Source organism: Natator depressus, chromosome 2 (genome assembly GCF_965152275.1).
Source record: "Natator depressus isolate rNatDep1 chromosome 2, rNatDep2.hap1, whole genome shotgun sequence".
Taxonomy (NCBI): Eukaryota; Metazoa; Chordata; order Testudines; family Cheloniidae; genus Natator; species Natator depressus.
In genome coordinates, this window is record NC_134235.1 from 163,467,238 (window position 1) to 163,480,754 (window position 13,517).

Here is a 13,517-nt window from a genome sequence, read left to right on the forward strand (position 1 = left end):
GAATGTAGAATGTGATTCCTTAACAAGTTATGTTTGTTCTCATTTGTACATGCACATTACTTCATTACTGTAAGGTTGCTGGTGAGCATTGAGCTCATGACATTGTTTATTTGCTTTTATTTTGTCATAAATATAAAGGGAAGGGCAACCACCTTTCTGTATACAGTGCTATAAAATCCCTCCTGGTCAGAGGCAAAACCCTTTCACCTGTAAAGGGTTAAGAAGCTAAGATAACCTCGCTGGCACCTGACCAAAATGACCAATGAGGAGACAAGATACTTTCAAAGCTGGGGGGAGGGGGGAAAGTTCTGTCTGTCTGTGTGATGCTTTTGCCAGGAACAGATCAGGAATGCTCTTCAGAACTCCTGTAAAAAGTTAGTAAGCAATCTAGCTAGAAATGCGTTAGATTTTCTTTTGTTTAATGGCTGGTAAAATAGCTGTGCTGAATGGAATGTATATTCTTGTTTTTGTGTCTTTTTGTAACTTAAGGTTTTGCCTAGAGGGAGTCTCTATGTTTTCAATCTGATTACCCTGTAAGGTATTTACCATCCTGATTTTACAGAGGTGATTCTTCTACTTTTTCTTTCATTAAAATTCTTCTTTTAAGAACCTGATTGCTTTTTCATTATTCTTAAGATCCAAGGGTTTGGGTCTGTGTTCACCTGTACAAATTGGTGAGGATTTTTATCAAGCCTTCCCCAGGAAAGGGTGTGTAGGGCTTGGAGGGATATTTTGGGGGAAGATGTCTCCAAGTGGGCTCTTTCCCTGTTCTTCATTTAACACGCTTGGTGGTGGCAGCATAGGGTTCAAGGACAAGGCAAAGTTTGTACCTTGAGGAAGTTTTTAACCTAAGCTGGTAAAAATAAGCTTAGGGGGTCTTTCATACAGGTCCCCACATCTGTACCCTAGAGTTCAAAGTGGGGAAGGAACCTTGACATATTTAAAAAGAGGATTGGAATGTTTCTTTAAAAAAAACACATATACAGCAATTATATAATTGTTATAACAAGATAGAAGGTCCAATTTTAGCCCCACAACCAGGAGAATGTCTTTTCAATGGTTATCAACTTGTAAAACGCTTAGTGACTAATATGATTTTAACAAAATGTTGAATGATGTTGCCGTCTAAGGGTGAGACAGTCTTACAAATAAATATGAAGGGCAGGATGTTCTCTCTACTTACATTGGCAGAGGAAAGCAAAAGTGGGCACTACCCAGGGCACAGAGCATAGAAGGGGGGTGGTGCAGCAAGTCTATAGTATGCTTCTACTTCTCCTCCTTATGTCTGTAGTATGCATCCACTTCAAAGTCTCACCTGCAGCCATATTATGTGTAATTAGGGATCCATGTGCCATGAAGAGGTCATGTCAGGAACATCAAAGAGTGGAAATGGGGAACAGCTACCCCACATGACATGCTCTCCTCCTCACCTACTTTAGAAGGTAGAAAAGAAATGTTGGGGTGAGGTAATTTTGCTATAACATTATTTATTCCACCTTCTGCCCTATAAAAGAGATCCACAGTGCAATGGAGAGGGGAGAAATACAGCTGCATGGAAGGCCTAATTCCCTATACTAATTCAGGGATGGCATCTGGTTTCCCAGTAGATACTAGGCCAAGTTATGGTTTATAGGTGGTGTCCCTTTACTCCTTCTTGAATGTATATAGACTAGGAATTTTCAGCACTTTCCCCGCCATTGCATTATACAATGGTAAAAGCCATGGCGAAAGTGCTCATTTGGATGTGGCCAATATGCTCAGGAAACTCTCTCCTTGAGGGGAGGATATAAAGGAAATTCTTATATAATTTAAGGATATAAAGGAAGCTTGCAAAGTCTCTATAATGCTCTTCTTTTTCCATGGGAGGAAACTATCAGGTCATAAACAATTTATATAATTAGAGACTTATACAACCACTTGGAGACCCAAGACACAACAGATTGTGCTAAACTATAGCAATCAGCTCACATGTGAACAATCTCTCTTTCAAAAGGAAAGCAGAATATTTAAAAATATATTCCTGATGCACATGGTTGCTATTAAAAAGGCCTTTTCAGATTTTAAAAATTCTGGATTTTCAAAAGTAGATGCACAGAGTGGGTGGCAACATACTCCCACAAAGTTTGCACACACAAGTTTGGAATGGCCAAGCAACAACAACTGTCGCAGAAGTGGGTAGCACATATGACACACTGGAATTAAAGTGGAACATTAATGCAATATGTTACCTAGGCAACAAAACTCAACCTCCTGCAGGAATAAGTGACAGAAAGGCAGTCACCTGGGATTGGGTCCAATGGTGAGTATCCACAGGCAGCACAGAGTAAGAGGAAAGAGCAGTGCTTTACTAGAAGGACTGAGAAAGGGGATATTCCAAAGTGTGGCAAACAGATAAAATGAGCCATTGTTTATCTGTCAGAAACTATCTATAAAATAGGTATAATACTTACTAATCTCACATCAGTGTTATGAAGCCTAGTTAATTAATATTTGAGAAGTTCTTTGCTTTGGAAGAGCACTATTCTCTGTATTTCTGTTAGGTAAGGAGTGTATATGTCAACTGGCTGTCACTTATAATAATAGTGAAGAAAAAAGTTGCAAACTTTTTCTAATCCCAGTAATCTATGTGTGATCCTACTCCCATTAAAATCAATGACAAAAATCTCATTGACTTCAGCAAGGTCGAGATTGAGCAATGGTGTCCGGCCACAGATTTTGGCTCAAGCACTTGGTAAAAATAATGTCTTATATGCAGCATCACCAGTGTTCATATTAATTCTATTTTCTTTCTCTCAATATTTTCTAACTTCATGTTTCTCAAATTAGCTTTGAAAAACCATCACACAACAAAACAACCCAAAAGTTTCATTAGGCAAAAGAGTTTCTGTGACTAAGAAATGAAAGGATTTCACATTTTGAGAGACTTTGCAGAGATAATGAGACTGCAGAAAAATAAAACAAACAAACAAACAACCCCCCCCCAATGAATTTATTTCATCTTATTGATGAAGCCAAAGAGCTATTTGGAGTAGAAGGAGCTCTGACATACACGATGTCATATCTGCTTATCAGTATGTGGTAATCTAAGGGGTTTGTCAGTGATGTGTGTCAAGACTTTATTTTTTATAAGATAAAATAAGAAAAGTGGAACAAAACAACAGAATCTTCAGGCTGCAGATGCAGAACATGGATGATGTGACAGAGAAAGAATGAGATAAACAGAAGACAGAGAAATCAAATCGACATCATTTTTATATTTACCACATTCAAAAGTAACCCATTTTCATGTGAAAATGAGATTGTGAAGACAGACACAGATAAAAACAGCCTGACAGTTGGTGAAAGAGTCAGGTAAGTTAAGACCTTATGAATTTTAATAAGCATGTTGGCCCTATATAAGTGCTTTTTAAGACAGTGACAAAAGCTTCTGAAAGCAAAGAAGATAGCATTTTTCGTAATGATTATGTTGCTCTGAATTAAGTTTATTTCAGCCCCTCTTTCTCTCACCCCACCTCATTCAAACACAGACTGAAACCCAGCTTCATTCTGCATATAAAGAGGATTAGTTATCAGCTTGGGAAAGGTTACAGATGACTCTTTCGTTCTTAATGCCCACTTATTGTACTTGTTGTTACACCAGAGAGACTGTTTTGAGGTGCTGTACAATAAGTTCTCTAAAAGGCTCTTAGTCATATGGAGCTTTTCAGCTGAATTTGACATATAGTGCTAAAGCAAAATGCCAGTGAAATTGGTGCTGCATCAGCGTGCTAATGTAAATCACAGAGGGAGAAAGAAAATGTTTTTAAAATGTACCACTTGGGAATAGAAAACATAGGTCAGAGATGATGCAGAAACATTTCTAACAGGAATGAGTTTAGCAAACCTAAACTGTGCAATCTAAAACTAACTTATAAGTGGCATCTTCTATACTCTAACACCCATAAACATAAATAATAGAAAGTGGATCCCAAGTTAATTCCTGATCCTGCTTCTTTGAGATCAATTGCAAAACTCTCATTTTCTTCAATGGGAGCAGGATTGGTTCCCAAACATTGTTTTTTGAAGAAAGCCTTTACAGGTTTGATACAGAACTGCTTCATACATACGTCGTCTTCTCCATCTTGCCACTTCTCTGTTTGGGGATAGTGACTTTACAGCCTTCTTTCAAAACTCATGATCGTACACCTGGCTGGCACGCAAATTTTGTCTTTCTGAACTCTGCTGATATCCAGTCAATGTACTAAATCTTCAGTCTCCCCTTGAACATCTTCCCTCCATGAACATGGCAAGGGCCTTTCTACAAATATGACTCTCAGGTCTCTGCTGGACATATCCTTAGCAACACAGCCTAATCTCCAGTCAATTTGCCTTTAGTTGGGGCAACCTACATTAGGACCCTCACAAACTCATTTCACTTCCTATCATGGAGTGTCCGACCATTTGACCATCTCAGCATCTTCTCTCTGTTCCATACATGACAATGGATCAAATTACAGTTTTATACACTCTACTTTGTAACTTTATTAGCAAATTTTTGTCACAAAGAACTGGACTCAACTCCTGCCATTTGCACCAAGCAGCTTTAGTAGGATGCTGGGCATCACTCAGGAGGGCACCATTGTCAACGGTCATTGATCCTAGGTATTTAATTTCTTTCACTCTTCTAAGCTCTCTGCCTGTAATATACTTAATGGTGAGATTTAGTTATCAAAGCCTCTATTTTATCAACGTTCACTCTAAGTCCTGCTCAAAACTGTATTGTCACTGTTCCAAGTTGGTTTGTGGGGTTTCACAACACAATCTTCCACACATATCACTACGGCAGGCCAGCATTTACTGGAAATTCTCTGCTGTAGGCCCGTTTAGTTTTGACTGTGGTAGTCATTCCTTCATGTGGATATCACTGCTTCATACACAGGTAGGGTTTTCATTCTGTGAGGAAAATACCATTGCCTCCTCTCAGGCCTGTAGCAGATTCTACGCATTTCTGCTGTGCAAAGAAGTGGCTGCAGATGTGGAGGTAACAAGGGGACCACCTCTCATCTGCCTCCACAGAGAAGTCAGCATAAATACCCCACATAGGTTATCTCAGCCAATAGACAGAAGTAGAGTCTATGAAGTAGCTTCATCTGCTACTCTACAGCCTGGAGGGAAGGTGGAGTGAGAGGATTCCTTACAACTTTCCTATTTCTGTATCTCTGCAGCCCAGCTAATCAGACCAGGTGCCTGATCCTGGATATTCGCCCACATGGGACCTGACTCAGAATCCACTGAAGTCAGTGATAGCCTTTCCATTGACTCAGTAGGCCTAGGATTAGGCCCAGGATGACTATGTCAACTATTTAAAGGTAATTGGTTATAATAAAACATATGTATTACTATAATTAATTATATTTATTTTAACATGGATTTTGATTTAGTTAATGTAATTAGTTCTTTTGAATGCTGTTATCCTTTCTTAAGCCTTATTAGGAGACACATTTTCAAGGGATTAGCTATAGTGCAAAGGATATCAAATAGGGTGATTGTGGATGCATTATTTATTTCCATGATTATTGATGGCCTTATAATTCATGAGTGACAGAGCATAGCACAGCTACAAGAGATGGCTGTGAAGTCATCAGTAGTGAGTGGAAATAAATAATGTATCCTTAGTCACCTCATTATAAATTTTTTTTAAAAGAGCGGTGATTTTTATAAAATTTTTGAATTTTGTATTTTATTTAAGTATTTTACATTCAAGTAAGTGACCTTTGGCAAAGAAAATTGGGAATACAGCCAGTGTGAACTAGGGGAAAGGTAAATACTTACTGAGGTAGCCTGTGTTACAGATTTAACCTGATTTCATCAGGTTCTGTTAATAAAATATGACAGTACTCTGCAGAAATACTCCATTTAAACAGTCATATATGTATCTAGAAGTACTTTTTAAAGGAAAGCTCCCGAAGAGCAAAATATTTTCATAGGGAAACCATTAATGAATAATGAAAATTGCTCTAGAAAATTAGTAGGGCATAGGAACATATTGAATATATTACACTTAATACATACATTCACAGTGCACTAGAGCAATGAATGAACCTCTGTAATAAGCAGCTCAAATGGTAATGTTGGCCTCCTGAATGTTTTTGCCCTTGAAACTGCCTCAGCCACCTAAGAGGAGCATACTAAAGATGTGTTTTTAGTAGGATTACTACAGTAGTTAGTGATAAACTCCATGTCCTCAAAACAGAACTGGTATTCTCCATATTCACTGCACAAAGTTACAGAGTGCATTTATGTTACAGTTGGTTCTTTTACCGTTCGTCTCTAAGAATTTGGATTTTGAAAGTTTGGAGCCTTACATGAAATATCAGATATATTTTGAGGTCTTCTCTCTTCCCCATCCCTTTCACCACACTCCAATGTATTTACCAAGTTTCATGAGATGATTCAATTGCAGCCACAAAATCAAGTGAAGTGCCTGCTGGAACCATATTGTACCAAACTGTGATTATGAAACCACAAGTAAAGCAGAACTCACCTTGTTTGGGGTTTAGCTAGGAAACCTGAAATTAGCCCAGGTTTAGCAAAATGTCTGAGACATTTTCAAGCCAATCTTTTGAAGAAACATGGACCAATTTATGTTTCATATTGAGAACTGTGTAAAAAAGACAGTAAATTTGACCTTGACATTCATTTGAAGACGCAAACCCCAGCAAAGTGTAACTAGAGGAAAGCGTCAAAGAAACCTTGAAAAAAGAAGCCACAGGGTATGTCTACACTGCATTTTAAAACCCATGTTTAGCTATTCACTATACTATAATCAGAAGCACTGTTCCCTCTAAGCTGTGTGTGTGCGCGTGCACACAGATCCTAAACCCCGCGCATATGGCAAAACACTGCACACACAAAAATTTGCACAGAAGCACAAGAATTTGCACAGAAGAAATTTTGTGTGCACATGGCCTGTCAAAAATTTGCACAGAAGAAATTTTTTGCACACACGGCCTGTCAAAAATTAGAAGGAACATTGGTCAGAAGTCATATTCCCTGAGAAAACGTCAATGGATGTCAATGGATTTAAATAAAATTAAATAAAACAAGGAAATTCAACAGGGATTGATGACAACTTCATGGGATATTTAGTTGGACAAAATCCCGTTTTAAAATGCTATGGTTGTTTTGGGGAATATACATAACATTTGCCAAATTAGAAAGCTAGATCAAATTCAAAATAATACCAAACAGTGCAAAAATCCCAAATAAAAAAAATAGAGAGGATGAAATGTAATGTAACAGATATGATTAGAATGGGAACCATCCCTATGTATCTTCTAGACCCAAAGGTCTGAAGAGGCTCTGGTTTCATACCATCTCTCACTTCTAGGAATAATGTATGTTAAATCACTGTGAAGCAGACAAGAGACTGAAAATGGATAGTTTATGATTTCAGACTAATCTGCTCCATGCTGGGAACCATGATGCCTGCCCAACGGCATCTCTGAAGTCAATAGGGACCCCCATCTGTGTGCAGCAGTCTTCTTGTGTGGATCAGATGGTTGGATTGGGGCCATAGTGAGAGAGAGATTTAGTGGCTGAAACACCTTGTTTATATATTTTGTTTTTGCCTTCTTTTTAACCACATACCTTTTAAGTTGGCTCCCAAGACATAGCAGCTCATTTGGTGACATGGTTTTGTTTCCTTTCTGTCTGAGTGCGAGTGCCATTCAAATGAAGAGCTTGGTGCATCTAATTAACATCCTTTGAATATACATATTGTATTGCATCTCTCAATAGATATTCTTCATGGTCTACAGTAAATACAGCTTGTGGGCTTTAGTTATTGAAGCCCTAATGGGGAAAAAAGTCTTCCTCTTTATATGTAGTTGTAATGGTTGCAGCAACAGCCTTAAAGATTCACATTCATCTCAACTCCACTGCGTAAACTCCGATTTCAATTGCTCAGAAGCCTCACAAAATGTTCTTGTGTTTGGATTAATCTGTGGAGACTAGCTCTGAGAATAAAAAAGCAATCTTCTCTTGAAATTGTGAGTAACAACAACAACAGAGAAGAACAAAAACAAGGAAAGGCAGAGAGGGAGGAAGGGGATTAACAGAGAGAAATATGGTCCCTCAAACAAAATAGAGAGAATATTATGAAGTAGGTGAAATTAAAAAGGGAACAGAAGGAGCAGAGTTTCATATGAAAGGAAGCAACACAATCATTGTTTTCTCTGTGTGTATGTGTGTTTTGAGGGTAGGGTGGGGAGGGGTTGCCCTTCATCATATAGACTGTTTACATTTGCAATGTTGCAGGACATTGTGGTGTGGGTTTTCCACCGTGAACTTAAATCATAATAGCTGTATGCACAAATATATAGCAAAGTACAATCCAGGACATGTCGCAGGTATGAATTAAGGGCACAACCGTATGTGCTTTCTAGTCTCAGACGTGAGGGTGAACTAGAAAAAAAAATCCAGGGCCAGATCCTGAAAAGGTGAAAAACAGTGCAGTGGAGCCATGGCAATACACACTAGCTGAGGCTCTGGCCCATTCTCACAGGGAGTACTCAATAGCAACACCGGGCGGAGTTACTAATGTGGAAGAGTTACTAATATCAGTCTCTGGTTAGATCGACATTTTAAACCAGATAGACACTGTCCACAATATTATGAACGAACTTTGAATTTGTATTTGTATTTGAAATAAATTAGTATATTGTTTTATTTCTGACTACCAATCTCAGACAGGAAATGGCTATGCTATTTTAATAAGGCAGCCATCCTCCCCAACTAAACAAATAAAATCAAGTAAGGCTCAGACATACTAAAATTAAGATAGTAAAAATAAGAAACCCCTACATAGCATCCTAAAACAGAACAATCACAATACAGAGAAATGTCTTTAAACAATTACAACAGCAACAGTATTTCAAGATTGTAAGTAAGTCTATAGTCAGGGACAATCTTTTATATATTTGGAGAGCTGGCTGTATTTTAAAGAAGCCTTACTGAGGGTGCAGGAAAAAAAAATCCTGAGGTGCAGAAAGAATAGCAAATATGGCAGGCGACCAGCTTGGCTTAACAGAAAAATCTTTAGTGAGCTTAAACGCAAAAAGGAAGCTTACAAGAAGTGGAAACTCGGACAGATGACGAGGGAGGGGAGGAGTATACAAATATTGCTTGAGCATGCAGGGTATAATCAGGATGGCTAACATACAACTAGAGTTGTAGCTAGCAAGGGATGTGAAGGCTAACAAGAAGGTATGTTAGCAACAAGAAGATGATCAGGGAAAGTGTGGGACCCTTACTGAATGGGGGAGGCAACCTAGTGACAGATGGTGTGGAAAAAGCTGAAGTACTCAATGCTTTTTTTGCCTTAATCTTCACAAACAAGGTCAGCTCCCAGACTGCTGCACTGGGCAGCACAGTATGGGGAGGAGGTGAACAGCCCTCAGCGGCAAAAGAACAGGTTAAGGACTATTTAGAAAAGCTGGACATTCACAAGTCCATGGGGGCTGGATGCAATACACCCAAAGGTGCTGAGGGAGTTGGCTGATGTGCTTGCAGAGCCATTGGCCATTATCTTTGAAAATTCACAGTGATCAGAAAAAAGGCAAATATAGTGCCCATCTTTAAAAAAGGGAAGAAGGAGAATCTGGGGAACTACAGCCCAGTCAGCCACACCTCAGTCCCCAGAAAAATGGAGCAGGTCCTCAGTGAATCCATTTTCAAACTTTGGAGGAAAGGAAGGTGATCAGGAACAATCAACACAGATTCACCAAGGGCCAGTCATGCCTGACCAACCTGATTGCCTTCTATGATGAGATAACTGGCTCTGTGGATATGGGGAATGTGGTGGATGTGATATACCTTTGGCAAAGCTTTTGATATGGTCTCCCACAGTGTTCTTGCCAGCAAGCTAAAAAAGTATCAATTGGATGAATGGACTGTAAGGTGGCTAGAAAGCTGGCTAGATCGTCAGGCTCAACAGGTAGTGATCAACAGCTCGATGTCCAGTTGGCAGCTGGTATCAAGCGGAGTGCCCCCAGGATCGGTCCTGGGGCCGGTTTTGTTCAACATCTTCATTAATGATCTGCATGATGGGATGGATTGCACCCTCAGCAAGTTTGCGGATGACACTAAGCTGCGGGGAGAGATAGATATGCTGGCGGGTAGAGATAGGGTCCAGAGTGACCTAGACAAATTGGAGGACTGGGCCAAAAGAAATCTGATGAGGTTCAACAAGGACACATGCAGAGTCCTGCACGTAGGACGGAAGAATCCCATGCACTGCTGCAGGCTGGGGACTGACTGGCTATGTGGCAGCTCTGCAGAAAAGGACCTGGGGATTACAGTGGATGAGAAGCTGGTTATGAGTCAACAGTGTGCCCTTGTTGCCAAGAAGGCTAATGGCATATTGGGCTGCATTAGTAGGAGCATTGCCAGCAGACTGAGGGAAGTGGTTATTCCCCTCTATTTCACACTGGTGAGGCCACATCTGGAGTACTGCATCCAGTTTTGGGCCCCCCACTACAGAAAGGATGTGGACAAATTGGAGAGAGTCCAGCAGAGGGCAACGAAAATGATTAGGGGGCTGGGGCACATGACTTATGAGGAGAGGCTGAGGGAATTGGACTTATTTAGTTTGCGGAAAAGAAGAGTGAGGGGAGATTTGATAGCAGCCTTCAGCTACCTGAAGGGGGGATCTAAAGAGGGTGGAGGTAGGCTGTTCTCAGTGATAGCAGACAACAGAACAAGGAGCAATGGTCTCAAGTTGCAGTGTGGGAAGTCTAGATTGGATATAAGCAAAAAACTCTTTCACTAGGAGGGTGGTGAAGCACTGGAATGGGTTACCTAGGGAGGTGGTGGAATCACCATCCTTAGAGGTTTTTAAGGCCCAGCTTGACAAAGCCCTGTCTGGGATGATTTAGTTGGAGTTGGTCCTGCTTTGACCAGGGGGTTGGACTAGATGACCTTCTGAGGTTTCTTCCAACTCTAATCTTTTATGATTCTATGATTTGTACAGTGCTACCATGAAATACAAATAATAATTTTTAAATTATTTGAGAATGAGATTTCCGCTCAAAAATTGGGATTAACAAAAGAAAACAAAACTAAACAAAAATGAACAACCCACCACCAACTTGATTGACAACCAAATAGGAGGTGGCCACTCACAGAGCCCTGGACAGGAAGAGCCGAGGCTACGACCACAGTCCCACACAGAGGTGACCCCCCAGCCCAGCCAATCGGAGGTGGGACCCTGTTTCTCCTGCAGCCGGTTTGGTCACTTACAACACAAATGTCCTGAGATGGACTGTAGCTTTGGCGAAGTCTATACCGGAGAGTCACGGGCCCGCAGGCAGTCCACCCCAAAGCTCACAACCACTGTGGAAGTCGGACGAAAGCAAGTCATTGCCCTCATCGATTCGGGCTGTGGGCAAACTCTCATCCGCTGAGAATTAGGCCCTGATCCAGCACAAGCAGGTGGAGAGATACACCTTCAGTGTATAGATGGGGATGTAAAGTCCTATCCCAGCATCCGGATCCCTCTGACCATCAATGGACAGATGCATGTTATGAGAGTGGGATTGACCCTCGCATATCCGGTCATCCATGGTCAAGACTGGCTGGGGTTTACCAACCTGCTGTAAAATATTGGTTGCGGGACAACCCTTACCCAGGTAGCTATGGAGGGAGACTCAGTCGCAGAAGGAGAGGAGGAGCCTGAGGGATCCCAAGGGGAACTCTCTGATGAGCTCACAGTCCCAACGTCCCCTCCAGACCCCCCTGAAGAGGACCCAATGATGAACCCAGACTTTTGCCGCAACCAGAAGGATGATCACACCCTCAGCCTAACCTATGAGCAGGTAGCCCGTGTTGACAGAGAGGTGACTGATACCCTGAGGGCTGCACAGTGGCCTCAATTTGAGCTGACCAATGACCACCTCTACCAGATCGATTGGGACCCAAGACCCAGAAAGTCAGGACCCAATTGGTCATCTCCCTATGTCATAGGAAGGCCATCTTGAAGCTCTCCGATGACATTCCCGCAGCAGGCCATTTAGGGCAGTAGAAAACAATGGCTTGAATCCTATCTCGCTTCTTCTGGCCAGGAGTCCATCATGAGGTGAGACATTATTGCAGTTTGTGCCCTGAGTGCCAGCTTGCCAGCCCTCCAGAAGTGTCAAAAGCCCCCTTGGTTCCCTTGCCCGTAGAGGGGGTCCCCTTTGAGTGCGTTGCACTGGTGGGGCCCCTCCCGAAGAGTAATGTGGGGTTCCAGTATATCCTTGTCTGTTGGATCTGATGAGAGACTTGGGAGCACACCCCATCAGTTGCCCAGGGACTCTTGCAGTATGTCCTGCAGCTGCAGGGATGCCTGACTCAGGCCGGGGCCCTTGAGAGAAAATATGAAAGCAGCCCAGGGAGCCCAGGAGTGAAACTACAATCAGGGGGCCCGGGCCCACACATTTGAGCCCAGAGACACGGTGGTCCTGCTGCTCCCCTCAGAGGAGTCAAACTCCTAGCTCATTGGCAGGGCCCTTACGAGAGAGTCTGCCGGGTGGGACGTATGAGGTCCATCAGCCAGACCAGAAAAAGAAGAAGCAGGTTTACCACATAAACCTCTTGAAGCCATGGCATGCCCTTGAGGGTCTGTTAATCACCCCATACCCTCTTGAGCCAGCCCTAGGAGCCCAGGTTCCTGATATGGTCGAGATGGAGGAGCCACAATTGGGGGACACCCAGTCCGCCGAGCAACAGAAATAAGCCAGGTGCCTGCTGAAGATGTTCCACACAACTTTCACTGCACTCCCTGGCCAGACCATGGTTATGAGGCATACCATCCAAACGACCCCTGGGCAGGTAATCCGGGAGACCACCCACCCCCTTCCATGACAGATGTGAGAGATCGTTGAGAGGGAAGTCCAAGTGATGTTGGAGTTGGGGTGCTAAAGTGATCACGGAGCGAGTGGCACAGCCCCATCGTGTTATTCCCAAAGCCCGATGGGACTCTCTGATTTTGTACAGACTTCTGGAAGGTAAATGCGATCTCAGAGTTCGAGGTTTATCTGATGCCACAGATCGATGAGCTCCTCGACCGTCTCGGATTAGTCAGGTACATCACAACACTTGACTTCACAACTTACTGGAAAATCCCCTTAGATCCGAGCTCCAGGGAGAAGACAGCGTTTGCCACACCAACTGGGTTATTCCACTTCACCCAGATGCCCTTCAGCCTCCATGGGGCCCCAGCGATCTTTCAGCGCATGATAGACTGACTCCTAAGCTCCCATACAGAATATGCGGTGGCCTATCTAGATGATATAGTGATCTACAGCCACTATTGGAAAGATAATTTAAACTAGGTAGCCACTGTCCTGCGAACCCTCCAAGGTGCTGGCCTCACTGCCAACCCAAAGAAATGCCAGATCAGATGGCAGAAGACTACATACCTGGGGTACACTCTGGGGTGAGGCTTTGTGCGCCTCCTCATAGGGAAAATCCAGGTGCTGCAAGCCTGCCCAACACCA